The 9,699-nt window shown below is 39.8% G+C and overlaps 1 non-coding gene across 1 annotated transcript; it reads right to left on the minus strand.

Moving 5' to 3' along the window:
• Positions 1–270: 270 nt before the first annotated feature.
• On the minus strand, positions 271–405 carry LOC123851734 (small nucleolar RNA SNORA76). The gene has a single exon (XR_006792691.1). It is a non-coding gene; the product is annotated as a small nucleolar RNA SNORA76 (small nucleolar RNA).
• Between the last annotated feature and the right edge of the window lie 9,294 nt (positions 406–9,699).

Below are 9,699 nucleotides of genomic sequence, written 5' to 3' on the forward strand. Positions count from 1 at the left end.
CTCACTCCAATCAGGTTTTTTCCTCCATCACTCCACCAAAATCATTCTTTGTGAAAGTCACCAATGACCTCCATTTTGTTAGTTAAGTGATCAGTTCTTATTCCTTATCTTACTAGCCTTATCAGCAGCAATTAATACAACTAATATGCTTCCTAAAATACTTCCTTCACTTGGTTTCCAGGACTTGGCCCTCTTCTGGTTCTCTTACCTTACTGCTGCTCCTTCTCAATTTCCTTTGCTGATTCCTGTGTCCTCTTTTTTTTTTTTCAGCTGTGTCACTCGAGGTTAAAAGGGCTGCGGGCAGGGGAACCAGGCGGCCCCAGTTATGCGCAAGCGCCTACTCTGGTGCTGCAGCCTGATCCCCTGGTGCCTCGCACAGGTGCAGCGGGGGCTCAAAGGCAGCGCTCGTCCTCTCTGTGTCCTCTGATCTCTGTGATCCCTGGGGTTCCATCTCACTACCTTTTTTTTGTTGTTGTTGTTATCTGTACTTATTCCCTCAGTGATCTCATTCACTCTTTGGCTTTAAATAGCTTTTTTTTTTTTTGGAGAGAGAGCGAGAGAATGCAAGCCTTGGGCACGGAGGGACAGAAGGAGAGTGAAAGAGAGAATCTCAAGCAGACTCCCCACTGAGCAGGGTGCCTGATGCAGGGCTCGAGACTGGGCTCCATCTCATGACCCTGAGATCATGACCTGAACCAAAATCAAGAGTCGGATATTTGACTGAGCCACCAAGGTGCCCTTCCTGGCTTTAAATACTAACTGTACAATGATAACCCCCCAATTTGATATCCCCAGCATGGACTTCTTCTCTAACTTGTAGACTCCTACTTCCAAAATGGAATTCCTGATCTTCACCTCCAAACTTGCTTGTCCTATATTCTTTCCCATCTCAGGAAATGGCAATTCTGTCCTTGAATTTCCTCTCTCTCTCACTCTCTCTTAATATTTCTCCCCCTGTCCATCGAATTCATAAGGAAATCATGTTGGTATTACCTTCAAAATGTATCTAGAATTCAACCAATTCTCACCATTTCTATCACCATAACCCTGGTCCAGGCAACATGATTTCACATCCAAATCATTACAGTAGCTTCTTCTAACTAGACTCCCTGTTTCTGCTTTATACCCCTGTATTATATTTTCCACACAGAACCATGAGTGGACCTTTCAAAACACGAGTCATGTAACTCCTCCATTCAAAGCCCTCCAATGACTCCTATTTCACTTAGAAGAAAAACGAAGTCCTTACAATGGCCTGCAAGATCCTATCTAATCTGGCATGGATCCCCATCCTTTACTTACTCTGACCTCATCTCCAATCACTCTCCGCTTTTGCTTACTTTGCTCTATCACACTAGTCTCCTGGCTCTTTCTAGAACATGCTAGTCATATTCTTGCTGAAGGGCCTTTTTCCTTGCTGTTATCTCTTCCTGGAAGGATTTTTCTCCCATGTATACACAAAGCTTGCTCTCTCAGCGAATGAAAAGAATGAAAACAATGAATGAATGATAAACAACCCCTTGAAACCCTCACAACACCTAAGCCCAATAAGGCCATTCCTCTGTGTCTTTCTATATACTCTCTTTGAGAAGTTTCAACTCTTACCTAGTTCTAGCTGGCTACTGGCAGAGCAACTGCAGCTGGTTCTGGAGGAAGTAAGGGGGCTGTAATCTAGCTGGTGCTCTGCTCATCAAGCCCTGCACCAGGCTACACCATGCAGACTAGATAAAGGGGTGGTACTTTTTTCTCCAGGAATGCGCTAGCTGTCTGTTCTCTGATCAAGTCTTATGCTCGGGGCTATCTACCTGGAGAAAGCATCTTGTTAACTATTGACACAAAAACTCCACAAAAAGGCTAGCTATACCTCTGCCTCCTGGGCCTCACTGCCTGAATGTTCTACTGGAAACTCAAACACAACATGTCAAAAATGAACTCATCATCTTCTCCATCTCCACTGTGAATCTACTCCTATTCTTGACTTCCAAATGTCCTTTAATAAAATCATCATTTTCCCAGTCATTCAAGCTCCAAACTTTAGACATCTTTTTCCCACTACCTTCTGTCACTTTTAGGCAGATTTTCAGGTTCTGTCAGTTCCATCTCCATGCCATTTCTTTTCTCTGGAATCCTAGAGCCTCATTGTATCCACTTGACTATAACCATGACCTAAGTAATTCTGAGAGCTGCTTAGGAAATTGCCTCAGCAAATTGCTGTGGAAGTTGTGGGCTGCAGATGGGTAATTGTCCATTTAAACTACAAAGCTGGCTTAAGTAGAAAACCTATGAAAAGATTAGAGAAGAGCACCTCCTTTTCATACTCCAGATCTGGATAGGAATGGGTAATGCAGAGTAAATTATAGACTTCTCCAGAGTACTGAGATTCGAATCAGTAGCTCGATTCCTATTTTATAAAAAAACTCAGTAAGGCACACACAACTTTTGTGAACTTTTGTTTCCTCATCTGTCAAAAGGAGGTAATTCAACAAGATGAACTCTCAGCTTCCTCTTGCTCTGACAGCGCAAGTTTCCAAGCCTTTTGCTCAAACACACACTTCACATCAGGGAAAAAGAAGAGAGGGGAGCTAGCACTTATTAAGTACCTCCCATGTACCAAACTCATTATACCCATTATGCAACTTAATACTCATGACAACTCTGTGAGAAAGGGATGCCTGTTTTACAGCTGAAGAAGCTGAGGTTCAACCAAGTTAAATAAAAAATGTAGGGCCACACGCTTAATAGGACTGGGCTTGATCCCAGGTCCCTTTGCCTTGAAAGGCTGTCTCCCAGATCAAGATGTAGAACTTTCCCCTGTGATTTTTCACTTAGGTGCCTTTCTTTAGTCCTAAAGTACAAAATAATTCATTTTCAAACTAAGGGCACTGAACCAATCATCTAAGCATTATATGTAATAATTTGAACACTAGAGCTCACTTTTCTCTTCCTCTTATTGTCCAACTCACTTCAAGCCACATATTGCAGTAATCCTGAAGCATGGTGTTCCCTCCAGGGAAAAACATAATTGTGCATAGCTTTGTGCCATGAGCAGGATTAATTATGGAGAAGGATAATTAGAATGCTAGGTAAGACCATTTATAACATCATTCAAATCGAAGTATTGGCAGCATGCTTGGAGAGGACTCATTCCCTTCCCTCTTCTACTATAATCAAGTGCCTTTTCTCTGACCCCTGGAATAATTCTGTTGGGAAAGCCTACCTTTAGGTGAGAAAGTTTAATCATATCCATTAGGGTCACATCTACCAGTTGGAAGGTAAAAGAATCAACCTGTTTATTGAGCACTTGGAATCTCCTCAGGTGCCTTAACTGGTTTGGATGATTTTTAAAAAATTACCAGTGATGAATTAAAGCTATTCCCTCCCATCATATGAGGAAAGAACTCTCTCTCTCTCTTTCTTTCTTTTAGTGTTCAATGATTCATTAGGTAAAGCTATTTCTATAATACTGCAGAACTATGAAACATTAACTAGTTTAGTCACATATCTGGAGTTCTGGTTTTTCAGTTCTGTTGATAACAAATAACTGTTTTGATTGATATATTCAGGAGTCAAATATTTTAAGACAGTACTCGTTATTAATGCCTTTGCTCAGATTAGTTTTTATGACAGTGGCATTACCCAGCAAAATTCCTAGGGAGGGAGACAAAGGACAGGTAAATTTTGATGAGATGAGGAGAGGTTATGGAGTTTGGGCATTGGTTCCAATTGCTAATAACTGAATTAGCCTATTATTTCATTCTTTTTTTCTGGCTTTCTAGGACTAGGTCCTTCTTATCTAGATAGTTAGCAGATAAGCCTGTACCATTCCCTGAAGGGGAAATGGGTTGGCAATTAGGAGGTGGCATGATGATGACTGGTGCTTAGAAGTGCCTTCTGTTTGGAGAAAAGAGGATACACCTGAAGAGAAGGAGGCTCTTTTGAGTCTTAACCCAGAGAAGTAATGCGAAATGCCACCTTTTACTGTATCACTGGCTGTAAAGAAGGAGTATTTGAAGGCTGGTGGACTTTTTTTTAAAGGCCCTTCAGTAACACAGAAGTAACTGATGTATAGGCCAGCTGTGCCTATTAGCGATCATAGCCCCTCAGGGGTAAAAACCACAGTCAGGAATCAATGAGGCACCCGCTCTAATCCGTGGAAGTGCTGTGAAAGATTCGGTCCTAAAGAGAGCAAAAAATGGAAGGGAACAACAGTAGTCCACATCAGTTAGGGTTTGCAGGAAAGAGATAAGAACAGCACAATGAGAACTAAGTTGATACTCTCTGATGAGATTAAGGAGAACAAGGAGGGCTTTTGGAGACAAAAGGATATGGCGGGAGAATTGAATGATTCATATATAAGACAGCATGAGATTAGCAATGACTCAGAAATGGCAGAAAGCCTGAGCTGTTTTGAGATCAATCTTTTGAAAGGAGCAAGATAAAAAAATATATATATATTCTTGACAGTTTGAACATGTTGAAGGGTTGGCAGGAATTGGTATAGACCAAATTTCCCCCAAGCCAAGTGCTTAATTTATTCTGGTTGTTCTGTGATATACTCATCCATACAATTAATTGCTGTTGTCTGTGCTTTCTAGATGTTTGCATATAGCATTACTCTGTTTCATTCATTTTATTTAATAAAAACCCTATGTACCTAGAACTGAGGTAGAAGTTAGGAACACTGAAAAAATAGAATTGAAGACATACATGTTTCTTGCCCTTGAGGAGTTTATGATACTGATTTGGAGACAAGATTTTCGATCATTATACAATTTAAAAATCATGGTGACACAGAAATTTTCTTGAAAAAATTAAAGAAACTCAAAAATTCATGACTTAAATCGTCATTTTGGTATGTTGGCCCTGAATGAGCACATAAGGAAATGGACTGAGTTGTAAATTTAGAAGCAAAGGGGTCATTGGGAGTTGGAATTCATCTGGGAAGTAGATCCTCAGCTAGGACTGCATGGATGGGCATGGAGGAGGGGGAAAGCAATAGGCATAGATGCAGAGGCAGGGATGGCAAAAGGTGTACTTGGTAGCAGTGAATAGAAAGTTTTGAGTGGAATATAGGTTTCATGTTAGGGAAGTAAGTGAAGCCTCTCGAATGTCAACCTGAATGTACTGATTTTAATTCTATAGGACTTTTGAGTAGAAGAATGGCATAATCACTTTTATTGGTCACTTAACAGTATAGCACGTCCATTTCACACACCATGGGGCCTTTGAAAAGACTACATTTTCAGCTGAAACAAATAAGAATAAGGTGTTTAAGGCTGTTTTCCAGATTTCTGTCTTCCAGGGTCAATGTGGCCATTTAGAGCCAAAAATTAATATTCACAGTTGAAGGCATTAAGTGTGACACTCTCCCTGACCTAAGTGTGCCACCTTAACATTTCTACACTCAGGTGAAATCTCATGACAAAAGAATTCTTCCATTTAACAAAATGATTTGCAATGCTTATGGACAATCCTCATCTGGTTATAGCAACTTCACAATGACCTGAGAAACAGGAGCATTTCCCTCCCATCATATGAGGAACGAACTTTCAGGAAGGTGAATAAAGTGCCTAGAAGCATGGGCTTTTAAAGTCATATAGATCTGGGATTGGAATCCAACTTTGTCACTTCCTACCCGGGCCACATACATAAGTGTCTTTGCCTCTCTGAGCTTCAGTTTCTTTATCTATAGAATGGAGAGAAGCGTTCATACCTCATAAAGTTGAGGATTAATTAACATCGTGTATGCAAAGCTTTCAGCATAGTCTCTGGCACATAGCATTCAGCATTCAGTAAGTGTCATCACTTGTTGAAAATAGTGAGAGTTTTGAGTGTATACTGCATGGAAGGTGAAAGAGTAGGGTGGTTAAGATAAGAGCATGACTTCTGGAGCTAACCTGCCTTGACCTGAACACCAGTTCTGCTTTGTGACCTTGAGCAAATAACTTAACCTTTCCATGCCTGAATCTTCTTGTCTGCAAAATAAGGATAATAATGGTAATTATGGCATTGAATTACGAGGGTTATATGAGTAAATACACGTAAAAAGTGCTAGAACACTGCCTGGCACATAGCAAACCTCAGTATGTGTTGGCTACTATTACATGTCAGGCACTAGGCTGATGATTTTACATGCCTTTTCTCATCTATTCCTCAGATGCCTTATAAGGGGGTAGATATTATTATCCTCATTTCATAGAAAAGGAAATTGAAGCTCAGATAAATTCTAGTTAGTAATATGTCTAAGGTCACACCAGTAGCAAATAACTCAAATCCAGGTCTGTCTGACTCAAAAGCCTCTGAGCCACTGTTCCATAGTAGGACTTGCTTGTCACAAGAGGGGTGTTCAGGTGTGGTATACCAGGGGCTGATGGGAAGGAAGGGGTGACAGTCTGGAGGGAAAGGCAAATTTGATGTGAGATACATTGAAGTTATGAGGCTGGAGGGGACTTTCAGAGGAGAATGTCTTCTATTTTCCATGGAAAGATGTGTTCCCTTTAGAAGTCAGCAGTCTGTTCTTAGTCTGTGCTGTAAACACTTCAGGGGATTTGCAGAGCTTAATTAGAAAACTTCAGCAGTATTTTAAAATAGTAATAACACAAACTTCTTTAAAGGGCAAAAAGCTAATGAGAAGAAGTTGTAAAATGAAGAGCAAACCTTCTGATTGAGAAAGGCCAGTCATGCCAAACAAACACAATATTAAGAATCCAACAGGAAAAAATCTGAAATTCTACTTTTTGAGATTCCTTTCTTTAGCTCCAGAAAGCTTCCCATAATGAAATAGTAATAGTCCTAATAGTGGGATAATAACCATAACTAGAACAAATAGAGCACATATCATGAGCCAGACCCTGTTCTATGTGCTTTACATATATGAACTCATTTAATCCTCACAACAGCCTTATAAGAAAGATATTATTATTATCTCCATTTTATAGAGGAGAAAACTGAGGCACAGAAAAATTAAGGAATTTATGAAAATCATATGGCTTATAAATGGCAGAGCCAAGATTCAAACCCAAGTATTTTGGCATCAGCATCTGCATCACATGGCATCACATTATATTGCTTTATTGGGCCATTATCTGCAATTAACACATTAGTTAGGTCTAGTTTTTCTGCTTTTTTCCAGTATGATAGCTGTCCAAAAGCTGGGTAGAAAATATCTTGAAGTCACCAAAATCATATACAGAACCAGCCACAGAGCTAAATAAATTTCCATGCCTCCCTCCAGGGAAGTAAGTGTCAGTGTGGTTAAATGTGGGAGTGTGCCAGTTAGACCAGCCCTGGACTAGCCTCAGAGTTAACTGTGGTCCTTTTGCTGAAATTGTCATAATAGACTCTTCAACAGCTTATTCAATGAGAGAATTTTTTTCAAATATTTATTTATTTATTTTAGAGAGAGAGCGTGTATGGGGGGGGGAGGACAGAGGGAGAGGGAGAGAGAGAACCTCCAGCAGACTCCACTGAGCATGGAACCCGACGTGGTGCTCAATCTCACGACCCTGAGATCATGAGCTGAAACCGAGTCAGACACTTAACCAACTGAGCCACCCAGGCGCCCCTCAATGAGAGAATTTAACATGATATTTAAAAACACCACCTCTAGAGGTATCCAAACTGGAGTTCAAATGCAGGCTCTGAAATTTGCTAACCATGTGATCTTGTGTAAATTACTTAAGTTTTCTGTGCATTGATAACACTGGTAAAATTGTGAGAAAACTAGGACCAATCTCACAGGATGGTTGGAAAGAAAAATGAAATAATCAATGTTTGAAAAGAAAATAGTGCAGAGTTAGCACTCAGTTCATTTGGCTGTTATTCTCTCTGGGGAGCTTTTGGGAGCCTCAGTAGTTCATTTCTGAACCTGATTCACCAGGCATTCTTCCCCTTTCCTGTCATCTTTTAGAATGTCTCCAAGGTCTTCATTCATTTGTCTCTATGGATTTTCTTTCCCCTACATTTGGCTTTCAATTTAAAGTGGACATTTATTCAAACCAGTCAACCTTTTGACAGCCTCAACCATATTCTTTGCTAAAATGTGTCAGTAAATCCAATCATTTTGCTCAGGGGCAGAAGTGAAAGGAAACATGAACAAGAGATTGATGTTGAAAAGGCACCAAGATGGCAGTACCTATTTTCTTAATGAGGCCTTTCCCAAAGTATGGTCTGTGGAACATTAGCCTCATGAGATTCTCCTGGGGAAAAAAACATTTATTTTGTCAAAAAGTTTGAGAAATAGAGCTACTGTATCTCCTTTTTAGAAAGCTACACTCTACACGTTTATTACAAGATCTAAATAATTTTACAGTAAGAAAATCGGTTTAACTCTGTCTTATCCAACACTTAAAAATTACTTTGACCTCAGAATCTCTTGGAGTGGTAAATTACCTTCATGAAATGGTCATCTCAAAGTATGATACTAGCAGACTACCCTACAGGTCATAGAGCAGAAAGGCTCACAGACTAAGTTAAGATGCTTGAACCATACAGTTTATTGAATTAATTTAAAATGTACAGCAAAAAGCAAAGTAAATAGATGGTTATATTAACACATGGGATATGTGGCTGCTGATATAGCTCATCAGTTCACGAAAATTTACCTATTAAATTTGTCATTTGTTTTCAGAAAATGGTAACAAATAATTAACACTGAGTTCTAGGCACTGTTCTATACTTCTTATGTATACTTAACACAGCGCTAGTTGTTCATATTTTGTGGTGGGGAAATGAATAAAAGGTTCAGTTCACAAAATACACATTTGGCTTTGTCCTAAGTTAATGACTTGAATAGCTAAATTTCTTATTTATAATTATCCCTGTAGATTTTAATAAAAAGGAAAGAAATACTCAGACATGAGTTAACATGCTGGTGGATTGAATACATGTATTTAATTTCACTCCATTTGTTTTCCTCATTTCTTGGGTCCAGTGAAAGCTTCTAGTGTAACCCAGAAAAAGGTAAGTGTTGTACTTAAGATGAGGGGAAGTGAATCTATGCATACTGAAATCAGAAACCTCCTGTTTTCTTCCCCTATTCAACTCTTAGAATGTTGGCAGCCAGATCTTTACTCTGCAGACAGATTGGAATCATATTTGCTAGGAAATCTTACCAGTTTTGGAAGAAAGATCCAAAGATACTGACATTGGAGAGTTCACCAAACCTCCTGAAATGCCTCTAAACTGTAATAAAATGATTCTGTTTTAAAGACATAAAGCCCACAAATAGAAATGGAAGGAAGGCAACAATATTTTGGGAGCTGGAAAGCAAATAGATCAAGGTTAACAGAATTTTTAAAAAGATTTTATTTGCCAGAGAGAAAGGAAGAGAGAAAGAGCACAAGCAAGGAGAGCAGCAGGCGGAGAGAGAAGCAGGCTCCCCACTAAGCAAGGAGCCCCATGCGGGACTCAATCCCAAGACCCTGGGATCATGACCTGAACTGAAGGCAAAGATATAACCGAGTGAGCCACCCAGGTATCCCAAGGTTAACAGAATTAGCAAATCTAACAAACATGAATTTTATTTAGCCTGGCAGTGGGGGAAATTGAGAGCCAACCTGGTTTACCCTGTAGTATCATCAAAAGATCACAGCTGGAGGCGCCATGTGCCTCTTGAACTGGGCATAAAGGGGAAGCTATTAAAGGAAGATTGATGGAAAGCTGCTTAAGAAATAGGTCCCTAGATGTGCTCCCTCAACT

Source organism: Mirounga angustirostris, unplaced genomic scaffold (assembly GCF_029215605.1).
Source record: "Mirounga angustirostris isolate CCGP_5_RB_7025 unplaced genomic scaffold, mMirAng1.0.hap1 SCAF_11, whole genome shotgun sequence".
In the NCBI taxonomy this organism is placed as follows: Eukaryota; Metazoa; Chordata; class Mammalia; order Carnivora; family Phocidae; genus Mirounga; species Mirounga angustirostris.